This window comes from Oncorhynchus nerka, linkage group LG8 (assembly GCF_034236695.1).
Source record: "Oncorhynchus nerka isolate Pitt River linkage group LG8, Oner_Uvic_2.0, whole genome shotgun sequence".
In the NCBI taxonomy this organism is placed as follows: Eukaryota; Metazoa; Chordata; class Actinopteri; order Salmoniformes; family Salmonidae; genus Oncorhynchus; species Oncorhynchus nerka.
In genome coordinates this window covers 51,775,806-51,797,330 of record NC_088403.1, presented here as the reverse complement: position 1 = coordinate 51,797,330, position 21,525 = coordinate 51,775,806, and the positions used below count along the sequence as shown (strand labels likewise).

Sequence of the window (21,525 nt, the reverse complement as noted above, 5' to 3'; positions counted from 1 at the left end):
CACACACACACACACACACACACACACACACACACACACCCCCCTGCCCCAAGCTAACATTATCAGCACAAGCCTGGTAATAATGGAGGACTGGTTGGACTCTTGTTTGATTACATGGGTGGGTACCCCAGGGACTTGTCTCGGGCCCGTTGATGAATTAATCTTTGTGATTGGTGCTGTGGGAGCTGGAGCACCGAGAGAGGCCATTGATTTGTCATTAGGGTGATTATTCCATTGGAATTGGATTTATTTGGGATCTTAAGAACATGACAAAGCCGTGCCCTGGTCAACCTGGTGGCCACCGGAGGCCAGCCAATACGCTGTATCTGATGAAATGTCTGGGGGCTGACACTTTAGCTTGCATTGTGTTTCCGAGTCTAGCTCTATATTTCAGAATCAAACATTACTATATTTTTCGAATGTATATGAAAGGTAAGCAGCAAACATTGTGTACATTATCAACTGCCTACATCAAGAGTACCAGTGTTAGTCCTCCAAAACAAATGTTATCACATGCCACATTATGATTGGCGATTGACATCCTAACCTTGTTTGTCTCCAAATGTCAACATTTTCACAGCAGGGACGTTGACGTGTTTGTTAACATGCCCCCCTTTAACTAAATTCATTACGGTTCAAAACCCAAGCAAGGGTCATTTGTGGTCCTGTGGCGCCTACGTATGCAAACCTTTTACTCCGGTCATAAATCTTATCAAGGTGAGGAAAGTGTTTACCCGGTCGTTTATTTCAGCGAAAGCCAGACCAGTGACCCATAAAATGAGCAAAGATAATGGGGACCTTAACATAGTCTTCTGCACATGGAGGTAATTGCCAAGGCCCTAGATCAATCAATATTGACTCCAGTTTTCCAACTACTGCTTTCACAGAATGTGTAAAATTGGCTTTAGACGGATGGAGAACATATCCCTGATAGTTTAACCTTAATCTATCGAACACGTTCACTTGTACAATTATAGATTTAGCCAATTAAGCCATTTTTTTTTACTGGGAATTCTGTGGGGTATTAAAAGTGCAACGCAAACTATTAATAATGCACAGAACATTTCACAAAAGTAAGTGACTACAGTAGTAAATGAATATGCAAGGCCCTTTGAAAATGTGTCTCTAAAAATACATGACTGCTGTCATACTTTATGTGATAATGACATTATGCCATATTGTGAGAGAATCTCTGTAAAAATGACATTGATCAAAGGTGCTAGAACATGTTATCAATACATCGCGAAGGGGTAAAATCACTGCATTGCCAATCACTGCTTGCTCAAAGGCACTTAGATTTCTCTTTAGTAGACATTTCCATCTTAACTTGATGAATCTCACAATCTTTTTTTCCTTGCCACACTGAAGTAATTTATTTTTTATCTCTCCAAGCTATATTTTCTTTTTTTTTATACAACCTGACACAATATGCCACAAGGGATGATAATACTTCCAGAACCTTGTACTAACTCCAGATAGCACTTACTCTCCTTTCAGTCGCATTTGGAGAAAATGAAGTGTCCTTTCTAAAAATGCTGAATATTATTAAATAATAAATGTTTTGACACATTTATCATACACATGCCAGGCAAAAACACATTGGCGTTTCAATATGTCACCTCAAAATATTGATTTCTGCCTCTTCTGTTGTTCATGGTTTTCATGAAGGTTCATACAAAGGCTATTTCCTGATCAGCATGATCATATTGATTCAAGGTAACACTAAGACCTACATGTTATGATGCCTAAGTGAACCTCATGATTTCTCAGAGCTAAAATGTGATTTCTCTGAACATTCAGTGAGGTTAGCCGTGGTGAGGTTAACCGAGGGCCAATGATTCTTCCAGAGGTACGATGCAACAACTCAACAATTTCACTGAAAGAATGATTTCATTACAACAAAGTTTACAATCTGAAACAGTCTTGATGAGGCTTTTTCACAGTGTAGGAAGAATGGCGTTTCACCCTCCTGCAGATACTGGTTTTGATTACATTTGATTGAATAATCGTATTAAAAGGTGGAGGCTTGGGGACTTGTTAGCGCTGCATATTCACATTGGTAGAGGATGTTACTGTATGTATGAGAACTTACACTTTACTTTTTCAAGGAGTGACGGCAAGGATTACATGACAGTACCTGGCCAATGACGGGTCGTGCTATTTAAATCATCTGTCCCAAGAATCCACATTATCTCAGATGGCTGAACATTTCTTCAGCGCTGAAGAATCCATGAATGGTCCATGTCACTGTCTGGTCCTGACCCATTTTCATATTCAAGCAGTTCTTCTGTACATTATTGATGCACAGTATATTTGCCTTGTTTTGAGTCTAAAATCAATGCGTAAATTCAGTATTAAAGTTCACTAATGCAACATTTTTGGGGTGATATTTTCTGAGTACAGTTTAATGTATTCACAGTCAGGCAAATTACATGTTTCTTGAGTGAGGAGAGGGAATCTGCTCTTGGCCATTCAACTCCAACTTTAATTTGGGTTCCAAAAGATATATTTTGGAGACATTGCTAGGCTAAAGTACATTTTCGAAGGGGGAAAGGAGAGACTACCGCTGGCTTTACTTTGATGAGGTGTTAATATCTAAAATCAAGAGCAGATAGGACCCTTATTAGTCCCCATCTTCTCATTAGAGGGAGGGGCTTATCACACAGAGGAGAAGACAAAAGCTAAGGAAGTAATATGACTGGCTTTGACTTTGCTGCATGTCCTGAAGCTTTTGGTTGAGGTCAACTTAATTTGAGACTTCGATAGGGGGGAAACTTGTGAGACGAGTCACATTGACACTGTTTAAAATACCTAATTCATGCCCCAACTTCGCTGGCATCCAAATTCTCAATTAGAATACATTTGAAGTATCCCTCGTTAAAGACCATAGATAACTCAGAATGAGTTTTTAAGGAATGTTTTGGTCTGAAGTATTTGTTGGTTTTATAATATATGCCATTTACCAGACACTTTTATCCAAAGTGAGTCATGAGTGCATACATTTTATGTATGGGTGGTTCTGGGTACCATTCTCTACCAACTGAACTACAGAGAAATATCAGCACAGATACTTCATTTCAATCTCCTTGAAAATGGATGTGGAGGATTATTGCAATATTTTCTCGATGTCCTCATTGCATACCAAAGAATAACGATGACAGTTTTTTTTTAAATCAGGAAGTTGGAAAGATCATAAAATATGAATGTCCTCCTTACACATAACAGTTTAAATTTGTAAACACTCAATATTTTATGTTAACTCAATCTCATGTAAAATGTATGAAGAAGTGACACAAACATGCACAATGTGGATCTGGGAAAAGTATTACTCCAGGCCAAGGCTAGAAATAGAACTGACATCATTTGGCGTCCGTTTCAAGTCATCCGAGAAAAAAAACATTATGGACATATTTCCAAAGTGGTCGCACCTTTAGCAAAGTTTGCAGCTGCACAAAGTTAAAAAGGTACTAATCCATTTTTAAACTGCACCGTTTTCCTCAAAATAAAACTAACCTTTTGTTTGACATTTGGCATTTTTTTGTATCTTTCATTTCCTTTTGAAAGTAACAGTTTGATGGGTGGAAACACTTGGTGCACGTAAACGCACACACACGCCGACACAAGAAAACATGACATACGTGTACATTTTAAAATGACAATAACCCATTCACCAGTCATTTACTTATAAATCCCCTTATTTGGACTAACAAAAAGCACAAAGTAAGCACACTGGTAGAACACCACCAATCAATGCATTAAGACGACGAAGAATGAGCCTGCAGCTCGATTAATGTTGGGCCATTGACAAACGGATTGAGTCAATATGCAAACATTCGCCCTAAACAAGTCAGAAAATACATTGGGCGGCAAAACTATATGCCCCATCGATTTCTGTTCGGGGTCAATGTACATTCTTCTGCATTTAGACATATAATTCCCTCTCCAGCAAAGTCATTAGACGGGCAAATTTTTAATTAAGCAGTCACTGTGGTGTAATCTCAATAATCCAGTATCTGAATGTGGGCCAAGCTGGAACACTCCTGCCTGCCCCTTCCCGTTCGTGGGAAAAGACTGTTTCTAAAACAGCTACTTCACCACCTCCACACTGAAAATCCGACATGAACTGTGCAGCGTTGGCCAGAACAGATCTTAAATCCACACAATTCCCAGCATGGTCCGCTAATTAAAAGCCCACTTCGAAGATTTTCAGCAGATTCAGCCAGGTGTTCACAGCTGACCTATTTTTTCCGCCAAAGGAAAACAGTTTTTAGGGGCAAGGATCGAGACAGATGTGTCTGAAAAACTGTCAAGCTCTTTTTCACCCCTCCATGCCTCCATGCACAAGGATTCATTATGTCTGGTCTTTGTGGATCATTTGGCTTTCCAAACTGTCCTCAGCTGGACCTGCTGTGGAATTATTCCCCTAAACTGTCTGTCAGTTAGCAGAAGACGGCTTGTCACACATAATAGGGGTGTCATGACTGCCAGCGGAGGACAAGCGCAAATAAATGGATGCTGTTGCTCGTCTCAAAGTTAAGTGCATGACGGTGTCATTTCAGATTACAGTGATCTTTCTTCATTCATATTCAAAGTGAGGTCCGTTATTTCTGAAGCCAATAACAACACATTCAATAGACAGATGTGTGCAAGTTCTATGCTGTACTACTGTTCATCTTAGTGAGAGCATGTGAGACCTTTAAAACATATTTAGTGTACTTTTCTTTCCAGAGGCAGGACAGGCGTCAAATCCATGGTAAACACACATATCCCATGTTTCCAAATGCTCCACAAGATCAAAATCTTAGTAGATTCGACCTTTCACTTAATACTTCCCTTCATATTCACCGCTCAGAATGATTAAACAAGTCAGAAATTCATTTGGTTCCAAGTTCAAATAAGTGACAAAAACATTTAAGCAGTACGCTAATAATGATTGAATTCACATTTGGCTGTATGTTCTTTCTCATTGTGTTCGCTAATAGACGCAGGCAGTATCGGCAATGTAAATCAGAATGAGAATCAGAAGACAAAGCCGAGTATTAGAAAGATAACACTGGAAATCATTTGTCAGTTCACAATGCAACGAGTAAAATAATGCTTGGCCATATCTAAATGAGGAAACAGTAGTCCTATAGCAGACAAAGGCAATTCAAATGGAAACTGGAAACTGTTGAGAATATTTGGGCGAGCTATTCAAAAAAGTTGATTCTGCAGCAGAAGATAATGAACTTAACAGTTTTCTGAGAGAACGAGGCAAAATCAGTTTAAGTTTCTGTCAGGGTTGGCAGTTGGTGATGGGGGGGTGATGGCACCCAGTGGTAGGCATGGCAATCCTATTATTGGTGTTTCTGAAGTAGGCCTCAACAGATATAATTATCATGGATGATTCAACTTATTTGTTAATTACGGTATTCAAATAAACGGGAACATGGCAGAAAGTGTGTGAGCAAGACAAAGGAGCTGATGTGAGCAAGACAAAGGATACGATCGTGGACTATAGGAAAAGGAGGGCCGAACAGGCCCCCATTAACATCTACGGGGCTGAAGTGGAGCGGATCGAGAGTCTCAAGTTCCTTGGTTTCCACATTACCAACCAACTATCATGGTCAAAACAAACCAAGACAGTTGTGAAGAGGGCACGGCAACACCTTTTCCCCCTCAGGGCCTGACTGAAAAGATTTGGCATGGGTCCACAGATCCTCAAAAGGTTCTACAGCGGCACTATCGAGAGCATCCATACTGCTCGGCATGTGACCGTATGGCGCTACAGAGGGTAGAGTGTGTACGGCCCACTACATCACTGGGGCCAAAACTTCCTGATATCCAGGACCTATAAACTAGGCGGTGTCAGAGGAAGGCCCAAAAAATTGTCAACGACTCCAGTCACCCAAGTCATAGACTGTTCTCTCTGCACGTCAAGCAATACCTGAGCGCCAAGTTTAGGACCAAAAGGCTCCTTAACAGCTTCTACCCCAAAGCCATATGACTGCAGAATAATTCATCTAATTGCCACCTGGACTACTTACATTGATCCCCCTTGTTTTTACACTACTGCTATTCACTGTTTATTACCTATAAATAGTCACTTTACAAATGACCTCGACGAACCTGTACCCCAACACATTGACTCAGTACCGGTACCCTCTGTATATAGACTCGTTATTGTTATGTACTTTTCTTGTGTTACATTTTTTTTTTTTTTTTACTTTACTTTATCTAAATATTTTCTTAACTCTATTTCTTGAACTGCATAGTTGGTTAAGGGCTTGTAAGTAAGCATTTCACGGTAAGGTCTCCACCTGTATTTGTCGCACGTGACAAATAACATTTGTTCAGTGTGGAGAGGCTGTGGCTTCAGATGAGCAACAGGCATAACACATTGGCGTTCTCCAACCCTCTACCTCTCACATATCCGGCGGAATCCCAATGTTCGCTGGAGTCATAGATACCGCTTATCGGTCATTTGGAATTTTGAGCAGCAAACATTTAAGTCATTTTTCCGATCCCTGGCTTGCTCCCTTGTCAGGGTGATGTTCCAGCTTCGAACACTGCATAGGAATGAAGCATGTGGCAGGCACTGAGGTATTTTGAATATGAAGGCAGGCTTACATTTGCTATGTTGTACGGCTTAAGCATGGCCTATATTAGATAGTAAATCTACTGTATTACTAGTATCACATATATGACTATTTAATCTAATTCTAAACCTATTTCACAAAATCTAAAACTGTTCATGTCTTTGAAAGAACTCCAAGGCATAAAGAAACACAAAAATCAAACTCTCAAGTTCAATATCTATAGAATGTTTGGTGAGGAGATCATTTTAAATTTAGACATTATCAGCCTCCACTATATTAATCAAAGTCAAAACGCAATCCCGCTTTGATAAGTTGCTGGCAATAATTCTCCCATTGAAGGCGCTTATTTGAGTCTCGCTCAGGTGAAATGAAGAAGAGCTGATTGCGTGGGGTGATCATACTGATTACATTTTAAAATTTAAAATGCATTTCTCATTAGATGATTCTGTGGCAGCTGATGTGGCAGTATCCTGTTATATGCGCACACTGTCGTGTGTTTCTTCAGTGTGAGTTATTCTTCACTTTAACATTTCCAAATCATCAGTGTTAAAGGTTGATAATGTCTATCACTATGCTGTTTCCCTAGATAGATGAGCCTGCACTGATATCTAGGTTTCAGTTCCTATCAGTAACATCTCTAGTGACATCTCTAGTTAACACAACCTGATAATCAGCTTATGTCACCATATTGCACCTCTTTTCATTATAGTCGCTGAATACATTCTACAAAGACTTTCTCTATAATATGTCATATTTTGCATGCAGTCATATCATGGCTGACAATGATAGGTCCATCCCAGCCCTCATTAGGCATCTGTTTGTGTGTTATCCTGGCAGCTTCCCTCTGAACGGCTTGTCGATGTTTAATGAATCACTCATCATCGTTTAACGAAACACTCATCTTCGACGGTAGGAGGAGTTCAGCTTTCTTAGCCTGCCCCCTGTACTGCGAGCTGAATTACCAATGATCAAGACTCAGAGTTAGCCTTTGAAGCGGATTTCTCCTCTAGTAAAACCACTCAGATGAATGTTCAATGGCCATGATGTACTGGAATGATTGTGGCATATGTTTCAATAGGAATGTATCATAAACGGTTGGTATACATTATAGACATTTTGAGAATAGAACAAAGTCTATGATAATCTGTTATACTATTGAATTAATCAATCCACATCTGAAGACTAATGTAGGTTTCTTTTACATATTCACATGGGGTAATAAGCATGAACTATTACTCAAGTGAACTGTATAAATTATGCAGTTGGTTCTATTGTGTCAGAATATTTTATTTGTTTATAACATGTGCCAGTCAATTGACAGTAGGGGGTGTACGAAGTAACACTTGGTTTTTAGATGGATTTGTAAGCAGTACATTGCCAGCTGCTCGGAAATGATCTGAACCAAGCCGCGTGGCAATGGAATCAATGAATAATCGCCTTTCAATCATTCTACAATGCATGAGTTCCAGCAAGCGACACTAGTCTTTCCTGGGCTGGTTGGCCTCCGTGTTGACGGAAGCAGTAGCTCACAGCCTTCAGATGCTTGTCCTCTCCCAGAGAGAAAAGGAAAGAGCTTTGAAAGCAGAGAGGGGGAAGGACACTTAGCTGTTGCGCTCCTTGAAACTGGCCCCCTCTCTTTCCCTTTCCATCTCCCAGACGTATCACATTCTGCATCTTCCTTGAAAGCGACACAATAGGGATTTGTTTCGTCATCACTCATAGCTCTATCAATAACATATACATACGCTGAGAGCAATGAGAAAGACCAATGGTGGGACACCAAGAAAGACATTAAGCATTTTGCTGAAAGACATAAATCAAAAACAGGAGGCTTCTGGATTATTATAAACCGAGGAGAACTATTATTGTAAGTGCTCTCATTTAAAGGATACTATCTGATAGGAGTGTGATTTATATGGGGGGCACGTGGCATATTAGGACTTGTTGGGGAAAATTACTTACATTTGGGAAGAAAGTTATGTGGTAAAAAGACACTCAATGTATCACTATTTCCTGAAGTATTATGCATGGGAAATATTAATTAATTAAGTATTAATAGTAATCAAGGGGCAATTTATAATACAATTGCTTCACGATTAAATCAATGCTATCAATTGCTTCATGATTAAATGCGATTATTGTTCATTTGTACATTTGTATATACACCTTATCCCTATAAACCATTGTCATTCAGTTTATTACCTATTCCGCTTTGTTATCAGAGTGGCCACAAAATCAAGACACCAGAGATAGTTGCATGTGTCATGTGTCATGCAACATCTTTCAAATAGGCCTCTCTTTTAAAAGCTCATTACTTAATGCATACAAATGACCATGGACTCAATAGCCATACACCTCAGAAAGTGACACTGTTTGGTGCAAACTTTAGTCTTGGGCTCCAATTTCACATATCATTTTCACAGGGGGCTGTTTGGCCCGACGCATGCAAAATTGTAATTCCATCTTAGTTTCATTGTGTCGTTGATAATGACCTTTCGTGGGGTAGAATAGAAAAAGGAGGAGGGCCACTGTAATAAATATATATAAAAAGAGAAAATGCCCATATTTCATCATAATGTTTCTTTGATGTGAAGTCAAAATAAGCCTATTTGCTACAATGTGTCAACAACAGTGTGTGAGCATGGTGAAAAAAATTGGCTGCGGAGAGGTCATTCGTCAGAAACGGATTGGTGGGAGCAAGCGCGGTCGGCTAAAATGTAGATGCAGACAGATTTGAGGGAGCGAAATTGATCAAAACGAGGCTATGGGATTGGGGCGTGTGCATGTGCCCACACCAGAGTGAGATTGTGTGTGGGTAAGGGGTTGAATGAATGAATAAGTATCCAAATCATTATGCCCTATCATTAAATACAAATTCAGAGGCTGATTATGTTGTGCTTTTCCTGTCACGCTGCATAAATAGTGTAGGGGAAAATTGCGGAGGCTGGCGAAGGGGACCATTATGAGGGCACTGGACTGTGGTGCTGTGAAATGAGATGGAACAGAAAGACTTACATGAGATTATATAGTCATACAGATAACAGTGGAAAATGTATGGAAAACCGCAGGAAATCATCTGATATATTGTTAAAATATTCACTGAACAGAAATATAAACGCAACATATAAAATGTTGGAATAAAATAAATAAAAGGTTCCAGAAATGTTCCAGAAGCACAAAAAGCTGATTTCTCTCAAATGTAGTGCACAAATGTGTTTACATCCTTGTTAGTGAACATTTATCCTTTGCTAAAATAATTCATCAAACGAACACGTGACATATCAAGAAACTGATTAAACAGCATGATCATTACACAGGTGCACCTTGTGCTGTGGGAAAATAAAAAGCCACTCTAAAATGTATCGTTTTGTCACACAACACAATGCCCTCAAGTTTTGAGGGAGCGTGCAATTGGTATGCTGCCTGCAGGAATATCCACCAGAGCTGTTGCCAGAGAATTGAATGTTCATTTCTCAACCATAAACTGCCTCAAACGTCGTTTTAGAGAATGTGACAGTATGTCCAACCGGCCTCACAACCACAGACCACGTGTAACCACGCCGGCAGGATCGTCTGAGACCAGCCACCAGAACAGCTGACGAAACTGTGGGTTTGCACAACCAAAGAATTTCTGAAGAAACTGTCAGAAACCATCTCAGGGAAGCTCATTTGCGTGCTCGTCGTCCTCACCTTGACCTGACTGCAGTTTGGCGTCGTAACCGACTTCAGTGGACAAATGTTCACCTTTGATGGCCACTGGCTTCGATATTGTCACTTTAAGAGCTCTGTTGCACAGCTACACCTAAAACATGCTTGAAAATCCAGTTGTAAACTGAAGTAGTAGGGAAATAAACGTGGTAGTAATGTAAAACTGTGATTCCCCTCTTTTTTAACAAAGGCTAAAACTGCTTTCAAAAGTGTTTTCCTGCGATTGCATTAATAGCTGTGCATTGACTGCTTGTCAGAGTACATGTTTCCCTACTATGGCTCTCGCAACTTGAATGCGCCTCAAGAGGAAGAGTTTTCTCACATAGAACACACAAGCCGACTAGGTAAATAGGTCAACTATTCTACTATGAGGTTGTCTCATTTTGTTTTAATAACAACATTAACTGTCAAAAATAGTATCACTGGAAAGTTACATCCTGGGTGACAAAGTATAGGCTTTGAATTACTTTGCCAGCAGCTGGAGTCGGCTTCACACCGCTGTCTGAGTTGAGTGCTGCTGTGGTTCGCATTATAGACTATTTAAAAAATTACCCCATTTTCATATTTGAGTAAAAGTAAAGAAACCTAGAAAATTACTCAAATAAAAGTGAAAGTCACCCAGTAAAATACTACTTGAGTAAAAGTCTAAAAGTATTTGGTTTTAAATATAGTTAAGTATCAAAAGTAAATGGAATTGCTCAAATATACTATCAAAAGACAAAGTGAAAGTATAAATCATTTCACATTCCTTATATTAGGCAAACCAGAAGGAATAATTGTCTTATTTGTATTTTTTATTTACAGTTAGCCAGGGGCACACTTCAATTCTCAGACATCATTTAATTTCAGAGGCAGTAGGGATGACCAGGGATGTTTTCTTGAGAAGTGCTTGAATTGGACCATTTTCCTATCCTGCTAAGCATTCAAAATGTAACAAGTACCTTTGGGTGTCGGGGAAAATGTATGGAGTAAAAAGTACATTATTTTCTTGAGGAATGTGGTGGAGTAAAAGTAAACATTGTCAAAATATAAATAGTAAAGTACAGATAGATACCCAAAACACTACTTAAGTAGTACTTTAAAGTATTTTTACTTAAGTACTTTACACCACTGCCACCACTACCATTTAATTCCATTCATCTGAACATCGTAGTGTCATCAACAATCATGCATGTCAGGTCAGTGTACACCGCATAACAGAGAAAATGTCGTATTTGAGAATACATTTACATGGGAATATATTTCGTAGAACAGACATGCTTCTGACTGTATTAGGCTATGTCATCTCCAAATCACCAGACCTGGATTCACTTGGTCAGTCTATGCCATGGTTCTTAATGTTGTGTATACTCAGTATATACACTGTACAAAAATATAAATGCGATATGTAAAGTGTTGGTCCCATGTTTTCTAAGCTGTAATAAAGAAAATCCCGGAAATGTCTCTCAAATTTTGTGCACAAATGTGTTTACATCCCTGTTAGTGAGCATTTTCCAAGTGAATCCATCCACACTTGAGGACTGTCTCATTCAAACATGCCATAGTTAATACTATACTACATACAGGTCTGCTGTCAAATAAAAACCTAGGGAAATATCACACAACACCTTGTTATCGCTCCCCTTAGGTCAATGTTGAAGCTTCATCAGTTCACTAACAGACTGTACTTTTGACACAGACAACTTCATTGTTTAGTTCATGTTGCAGATATATTTGGTTACTCATTGTCTATGTGTCATAGAATGTACCTGTAGGTCATTGACATGTCTGTCAATATGTTGTCAAAATGAATAGGATGAGTCTCAATGTTAACTCATAAGCCAGTGAGTAAAATGAGACATTCTGGATTTCTCAAGAGTAAGGCCTCACATATAATTGTCAATTTAAAGACGAAGGAAATCAAATGTGTGTCGAACTCTGCAACAAAAATAATGAATTCGGCTGGCAGTCAACCATATCAAATGAGTGTTACTTTATCATAGTTTGAAAATGGAATGGCATTTTCAATACAATGGGATTTTTCTTCATATAAATTACAATTTGCCTTCTTGCTCATTTTGCAGTATAAATAGTAACCTATGATATTATCCGTCAGCCAGTTAACATTCTCATTTGAATATGATTCAGTGTGTCAGTGTAATATTAGACTTTTGGAAAAGACAAGTCCGTACAATACGAAGTCTTATATGATCTACAATTTACCCACAATGCCACTGTCTTCTTCATGTCTGTCTTCATCTACCAAACTATGTTAGCAGGATAAACTCAATCAAACCTGCATTGCAGTATTTACACAGTAGCTCATTTCCCTTAGTAATGGTTTTCATGACTGTAACAACATACAACCACATAACCACTCCCTACCACAGGAAGACACTTCCAGTTTTCACAATCAGACAGGTGTGTGCACAGGTGGACAAATAAGACATTGCATTTATGTGGCAGGTTAAATGTAGTCTGTTGTGTATGTCAGTACTGCATTGTAGCTATCTTGGTATTGCGACAGTGTGCTGTTTTACATTCATGTCACTTTTGTGTTGTCAGAATGAGTTGTCACATCCCAGTAAACATAGCGCGTTGCACTGTGATACCGCGTAGACATGTGTCAATGTCTACACACAATGTCTGTCCTCCTTGTGTACATTCGATAGACAGGCAGCTATTACAGAATCAAACCCACAGTCCTTTATATCAACTGTAGACTGATAGAGCAACATCCCAAAACCAATCTGGAGTTATAAAGCATGGAGGCTTACCTTGAGGTTGAAGGTGTGAAAGTCATGGAACATTCTCTCTCCTGAGACCTGTGTGACAATGAAGAGGATGAGACGTCCGTCATGATTAAGGAAGCCCACAATTACAGAGAAGCCCAAGCGACAGTGATTGATCAACAAGGAACTCCCCTTAATGAAGACTAAAGCACCCGAGCGATCCAGAGACCAAATTGGAAAATGTAACTAGAACTACAGTACACAGTGCCAGATGCTTCACTCAGCACGTGATAGCATGTTGATAGTGTGTTAGATGCTCGACCATTTTGTACGTTGGTAGCACCTGTGAAGCCAGTTCTCAAGAGATATTCAATCAACAAACTCTGATAAACTTATCAAACCAGAAAGAGGGAACACAACATGAAGTCAAAACCTGAAAAATGCATGGTCATAGTCATGGGAAAACACTGAATAGACAGAGTTCAGGGAAAGTACACCCTTAATATTGTGTCTGAAAGGCTGTGTCTGAAGGACAAAGAACAAGAATACAATTCCCTTCCAAACAGCGACAACAACCTAATTCATGGTATCGGTGAGCCCAGGCCAACACTAGCAGGTAGCCTTGAAGATGGACAAAGATAGCAAGAATTGATCGAGTTTGAGTGAGTCTCGTGTTAAAAGACTGTCTGAACCCAAGGGCCACTCAAACATAACCGAATCAGTTTGACTGTCAAATACTACTTTGTTATCTACCTCATTGTTAATCATTAGAGAGAGAGAGAGATAGAGAAAATTCAGGCCCTGGAGGCGGCCGCATCAGATGCCACCGATGCGTTAAAATTCAGATATCGATTCAGCTCCGTAATACACTGGAGTGTGACGCGCTCTGACTAACCATAGGGAGGTGCACCTTTTCTTTTGGTTCTTTTCCCATCAAGTATAAGGAGTTGAGTGAGGCCGTTGCAAAAAAACAGACGGGTCCTTCAAGGGAATGCATCTGACCGGAGCTCCGCAAAACTAACCTGAATGAAACAAAAGACCACCAGTCCCCCTGGGAGAAGACGAAGGAGGGAAAAACATACTTGAGATTTGTGATAATTTATTTCATGTTTCACAGAGCGAGTGAGACTGCCGAATGATGCCTTGGAATTGGGTGGTGCAGTCAATATTTAGCTATATGGACACTGTTGTTGGCACTCACTTCCTGGGCCACGAACTCAAGCGTAGATGCTATTTCACTTTTGGAGAAATCAAATAGTTTGAGTGTGAGAAGCAATGAGCTTCCACAGAGTTACGTCAGTTTGGAATGGTAAGCAATGAGCTTCCACAGGGTTACATCAGTTTGGAATGGTAAGCAATGTGCTTCCACAGGGTTACATCAGTTTGGAATGGTAAGCAATGTGCTTCCACAGGGTTACATCAGTTTGGAATGGTAAGCAATGAGCTTCCACAGGGTTACGTCAGTTTGGAATGGTAAGCAATGAGCTTCCACAGGGTTACTTCAGTTTGGAATGGTAAGCAATGTGCTTCCACAGGGTTACGTCAGTTTGGAATGGTAAGCAATGAGCTTCCACAGGGTTACGTCAGTTTGGAATGGTAAGCAATGTGCTTCCACAGGGTTACATCAGTTTGGAATGGTAAGCAATGAGCTTCCACAGGGTTACATCAGTTTGGAATGGTAAGCAATGAGCTTCCACAGGGTTACGTCAGTTTGGAATGGTAAGAAATGAGCTTCCACAGGGTTACATCAGTTTGGAATGGTAAGCAATGAGCTTCCACAGGGTTACATCAGTTTGGAATGGTAAGCAATGTGCTTCCACAGGGTTACATCAGTTTGGAATGGTAAGCAATGAGCTTCCACAGGGTTACATCAGTTTGGAATGGTAAGCAATGTGCTTCCACAGGGTTACATCAGTTTGGAATGGTAAGCAATGAGCTTCCACAGGGTTATGTCAGTTTGGAATGGTAGGCAAGTACAGTGATTAATATGAAGTGTAAACTCTGGATGCTTGACTGATGACTTCTACCTCAAATGTATACTGTTTTATACTGTACATGTACTGATTATAATGTAAATACTCTAAACGTGTACACAATTCATCATATGAATCACCTTGCTTAGTTTTACAGCAGTACTGTCCAGTGAGATCACATTTGTAAGACCTTTTTACCTGTGGGCTCACCTATAGCAGCATTTTTGCAGAATCTCAAACATCCTTTCACTGGCAGATATTAACTGAACTGCCACCCTCCATTCATTAGAAAGTAATTACTCATATAAGGCGTTTACTCCATCGACTCCTCTCTTTTGCCAGGTGCAGAATCCTATAACTTCATATCTGGAGAAGCAAAGTGGTGGTGTGCGCTGCACGTTACTATACTGTACCAGACTAAGCTGCCCTGTTTGAACGTGATGCCCTCCAATGCAATCTCCCTCCCCGTCAAAACATCAAGATTACGGGGCTTAAGGTAATGGAAATGGGAGAATCAAATATCCGGTAGGGAAGTACACAGCGTTGTCTCTGTGAGCACACGCTGTCTGGGGTATGTTAGCTTTACTTGATCATTTATACTATTTGTACTATTTATTTACTTCTGGGTTCTATTCCTGTGTCCACACTAGCATACTACATAGAGTGAACCAATGTATTGGGCAGCATTCTACATGGTATGCTAGTTTGGACATAGAAAAAAATGATGTATTTGATCGATGGGAATCCTCTCCATCCTTTTTATGTCATTCTTTAGCCTCTACACCTGCAACTATTTTTCAGCCTTCCGCTGTCATCATATTGTACTATACCAAAGACTTTTAACCTTACCTCAATAGCACCTCGCCACTAAAATGAACTTCGCCTGAATTGCCCTTGTTGTTGGTCTCCATAGAAACTGTCCCATCAAGTCCATTCAATTCAGAGTGGCAGGGAGGGAAGGACTCTTGTCTGATAAGTGTTCTCAAAGTGGTCTCATTTTAATCGATTCTGAGAATGGCCTAGCATAATTACAGTTAATTAGATAACTACTGAGGTACTTTTTCTCGAGGACAGGACGATGATACGCTGATGTAAGCCTGTGGCTAGAGTTTCGAGAGGTAAGATGAACTTCTTCAACTTTAAGTTGAGCTTCATATAGACTAGATAATATGCATGCTAAACTATTCTTGTCAGGTTCAAATAGAGTTGTTTAGCCTTTCAGATATGACTAGATGTTTGTATCACCATGCTTCTTTATTTGAAGTAGAAATGAAGAGGTAAATTAAATGTCACATCACACTTAAGCTTTAGTAAACTCATTTGAAATGTGTTGGCATACAAAGGGCCTAATTCAATCCAAACACGTGGACATACCGATACCAAACACTGGTATCGGTATGTAACATTTTTATTTATTTATATGCCGACTACTTAATCAGTGTTATACTGGGAAAACATCATTGATTGCTTTGGTATTAATGCAACAACACTGATTGCCTTCTGGTAGTGTAATGGAAATGTTATATTTGATATAAAAAAAACGGAAAACTGGAAAAAATAGTCAATCCTAGTGGCCAGTATTTTCTGACACCTCTTTGTATAATCTTAATCTGCTGGGAAAGGCTGCCTGGGCTCAAGGCACTAAATTGTCAGCACCCTTCAATCAGCTTGGCACCGTGAGTCAGTCTGCACACCCACACATTGCAGAGGTGACGGTATGTATTTGACTGCAGCTCCAGCTCATGTAAACATAAAGAATCCTGTTATATGTCTGCTTATTTGGAGTGTGTGACAATGATGCACACACACCCACACACACAGTTTCTTGTTGCGTTACAGATTTTTAAAGTTGCTTTTTGTGGCCAGTTAGCATTTATACAGCCCAAGGTGTTGTGCATCAGATGTAGGAGCTATCTTGAAACAAGAAAGAAGTCAATATAGTGTAAGCAACAGCTGAATGTGATAATTGCTTCAGGTTGCAAAGGGAGTCTCGGATGTTCTACTCATTACACTGTAATTCAGCCATCACTCTTTTGTTGTAAGCCAGAGCCATTGTTGTACAATCAGTCTACTGAATTCGCCATCTGGTAGTTTGCTTGTTTGCTCATCTTTGAGAAATGTTTGACACATTTCGCACACACACGTTTCTTTTGTGGTGTCATTTAGTAGTCAATATAGGTAACAATGTCTTTGAATGGTGCAGTCCTTCAATCTCTGTTTCCGCCCACAGTTCGTAAACAGCTGGGCGGCCCCTGGCAAATGTTTATGCCAATACTTTGTTTACAAACATACATCTTAGTATAGGGCCTCAGTTTGGCCAATGGAGTGTACCTGTAAGTAAGCTTTGAAAATGAACCTACAATCTTTGACAGTGTAAACATGATTTGTCCCTTTGGAATGCTGACAACAGTGATGTTGATCATGAATGATGATGATGATGATGCTTGATTGGTCCTTAAAATGACACTATATCAGGGATCATCCATTAGATTCAGCCGCAGGCAAATTTTTTCTTGAGTGGATGGTCGGATCGGCCAAAACGTGGACTGCAAATTGACTACAAGAAGTCCAAACATATATAATGTTTGACTAAAACATAATCATTTCAAGCCATGCTTATATTTGTATACGATCACCTGTCTCTATTTTGCGTGGGAATACTTTCTTCAATTAAAGAATAGATTTCCTCAATTACAATCACTTGGAGCCGATTTCCTGGTGTTTCTTCAGTCTATTATGCCCAGCATAATACATTTTTTGCTCAGAAAACTTGGCGGGCTGCCAGCGGGGGAACCCTGCACTATATCATAGGTTGCATCCATAGGGTTTACGATAGACCGGGAGTCACACAATCAAACACGCCTACAAATATGTCCACTGTGAAGTCATCTGCAGATCTGAGACTACTGTGTCTGCGTACAGTTTCGGACGGCACATAATGCAACAACAACGACAAAAACGTCACTACCGACTGCTTTATCTCACACCGCACAGCAAAATGTATCTCCTTGAGTCCCGGCCTGACAATGATGCATCGTCCAAATCGTTCCTATTGATCCCCACCATTATAAACTATAATTCCACTTAATTAGTTGCCTTCACGGTCAACAAGATGGATTTGAAGCCTGCGAGTGTTGTCAACTTTAAGTGTAATTACTCACTACTGAATAATAATGGAGCCTATTTAGTTTAGTTTAAAACGATGACCCCCCCACCCCGCCCCACACACACACCCCATTCTCCCCTCTCTTTGTACCTTCTCAAATTTAGAGAGTGCCTGAATCCACAGCTAAATTCAACGATTTTATGTTAACAGTAGAATGGGTCCATGGAGCCTCTGGAGTTGAAAAAAGGAACATTTTGCTGGCGGAGCTGCTTGCCTCAGCACCGAGGGGCAGCACGTTTTAAATGCTCTGCTTTCACCCGGAATGGCCCACAAGAGGGATGCCAGGGGGTCCTTTGATGCAGGGAACCTGGGAATTGTGTGGCCATTCATCACGTTAATGAGTCACGTCATTGATTTACCCCCAAAACAGGAGTTTGTTCAAAAGTTCCACCCTGCTATCATAATTTGTTTCTTGAATTTTGGCTGAAGCTAGCAATTTGTCCTAACAAAAACGAATGGTTGGGGAGTTGATACAGTGACATACAGGCTTGTGGTTTATGAGAATATGTTTATGATAATATTGAGCACTTCTCAATCTTGGTTTCCACCCAAAGTGAGCCATGGAAGGCTACTACAGCAAAAAAATAAAAGTATTGAAGGTTACATTTTGCAAACCAACCACAGTTTACAAAAACAAATATAAGGGGCAGAAACAGAGGTTGAGGACATTGCTTTAGCTGTCTGTCTTGTTGTATTGTTTGTAATATAAGTGTTTTTAGGACCCATGTTGGGTGGCCTTGTGTCAGACCACTGAGAAGTAGGAGAGATTAAAATGGAGGCAGGATATTGGAGCGCGGAATACATTTTACAGAGGAATCCAAATCTGTGATATTACCATTTTGGGGGTGAGCGGATTTAAAGGAAGATGGACTGATAAATCTTGGGCCAGGTGGAATAGATGAATCCAAAAGTTATTTACCCATTTTAATTGGAAATGTCTGTCACACTGAAGTGGCCTCGCTACCAAGCCAACTCTGGGAAAAGTCATGATCCTTCTACCTTGATCAGCAGCAGGTATTTTATGGAGGGTGATATGCTGCATGTCAGCCACATCTTTAGATTTATTCAGGCAATATATTCTGACGTTCAAGAGATCAAGTGTGTTCTGTAATATTTGACTGAGGCCAGCTTGTTAGTCCTATTGCATATGCTGCTTATGCACTTTCAACATGATGAACCCTTTCTATCACAGTATAGCACTGCGTTACTTTGCATCTTAATGAGTTCATTGGACAATGAGGAAGTTGAGGCAGTTCGAAGTCAACAGGTTCACTAATCAAGTCATTTTCAAGTAGAGCAGCTATTGTTTGATGTCATTATGAAATAATTATTTGGTGGGTGCTTTTATTTGTCCTACTTTAAGCATGTGTGATTTGGAAATGTGTTTTTTGCATATCCCGACTCCCTCTGAGACACCCTCGGAGAATGGGGTCAGAGCCAGGCATCAGCCATTATCAACGGCGACCCTGGAGCAATTAGGTTTAAGTACCTTGCTCAAGGGCACATCAACATATTTTTCACCTTGTCGGTTCTGGGATTTGAACTACAGACATGTCGGTTACTTGCCAAACACTTTGAGGTGATTTACACATAGTAAGTCATACTCAAGGTAATATAAAAGATAAACTAGGTGGTTAATAATTAGTTAGAATTAGAAAGGAAATTTAGAGACTTCAACTGACTCTGTCATTAAACCCAATGCTTAAGGTGATGCCAGTTGCTAATGACATGTTCTACTGGCCTAGGCTGTTAATTCTAGACTGAACTGAACAGACTGAGACCCCTAGGCCCCTTGAGCCAACCCCTAGGCTCATCTCCTCACTTTAATCCCTTATGGGTGCCAGGGGCCTTGTCAATCTCCCACTCCCTCCTCCCCCTCTTCCCCACTCCCGACTCCCATCCCTGGGCTATCACACTCACTGTCCTGCCTGTCTGGGGCTCTGAGTGACACGCTGGCGAGGCGTTGGCTGGATGTGCTCCGTCTGGAGCCGGTCCAACAACTACGGACACTCTGGACCCTGATGATGTCATGTTGGGACAGCCGTGGCTGTTTTGGAGCCTGGGAGTGTGGGAGATGAGTCGGTGGACTGTTGGGGGACTCTGTGTGTGTGTGTGTGTGTGTGTGTGTGTGTGTGTGTGTGTGAGAGAGAGAGAGAGAGAGAGAGTGAACGCGCAGTTACTAAAATGAGATTCAGACACAGATCTGGGGATAATGTCAAACAGACTTGCTTTTAGAAGCTGTGATTTTTGCAAACAAAATACAGATACCTTCTTCGAGATACTCGATTAGATTGGAAGTGCCAAAAATACAAGTGCTCTATATTATAAAAGTATTCAATCAATAAATTGAAAGCCCTTCAAAATAAATAAAATGAACAAGTGCCAGACAAAATAGAGTTAACACTCATCCTGGAGGGGATGGCCGTCGTTTAACGGACTCCTGAATAATTGTGCTACTTTGTGTGTTTTTTTTACTCTGTTTTTGATGGTTTTTGTACTTCATGTTTTATCCATAATTTCCTATGACATTAGAACAGCGATAACTCACCTCGAACTGGACGAGGATTTTTCTTTAATGAGTCGGACGCGAAGGATCTCCCCGCACCGGTGGGGATCAACAACCTCTCCCTCAATGTGATCAAGACAAAAGAGCTAATTGTGGACTACAAGGCAAGGAGGACTGAGCACGCTCCCATTCACATCGACGGGGCTGTAGTGGAGCGAGTTGAGAGCTTCAAACTCCTTGGTGTCCACATCACCACCACAAACCAAAGCATGGCACTAAGACAGCACTCAATTAACTGTATAAGGCCATAAGCAAACAAGAAAATGCTCATCCAGAGGCGGCACTCCTAGTGGCTGGGGACTTTAATGCAGGAAATTGAAATCCATTTTGCCTAATTTCTGCCAGATGTGCAACTAGAAAAAAAAAGCTCTAGTCACCTTTACTCCACACACAGAGACACATAAAAAGCTCTCCCTCACCCTCCATTTGGCAACTCTGACCTTAACTCTATCCTCCTCATTCCTGCTTACAAGCAAAACCTCAAACAGGAAGTACCATTGTCTGTTGAAGCGGTTGCTAAGCCACAGGACTGTGTCACTAGCGCAGACTGGAATATGTTCCGGGACTCATCCGATGGCATTGAGGAGTATACCACATAATTCACAGGCTTCATTAATAAGTGCATCAACGACGTCGTCCCCACAGTAAAAGTACGTACATATCCCAACCAGAAGCCATGGATTACAGGCAACATCCGCACTGAGCTAAAGGCTAGAGCTTCCACTTTAAAGGAGTAGGACACTAATCCGGATGCTTATAAGAAATGCTGCTACGTCCTCCGACAAACCATTCATGAGAGCCCCTGCTGTTCCAGATGACTGTG

At 40.5% G+C, this 21,525-nt stretch overlaps 1 long non-coding RNA gene across 1 annotated transcript in view; it reads right to left on the bottom strand.

Moving 5' to 3' along the window:
* Positions 1-13,015: 13,015 nt before the first annotated feature.
* LOC135572784 (uncharacterized) overlaps positions 13,016-21,525 on the bottom strand; it is a 171,360-nt gene continuing 162,850 nt past the window's right edge. Inside the window, exon 5 of the long non-coding RNA XR_010464481.1 lies at positions 13,016-13,090. This is a non-coding gene — a long non-coding RNA (uncharacterized LOC135572784). The remainder of the gene's footprint in view (positions 13,091-21,525) is intronic.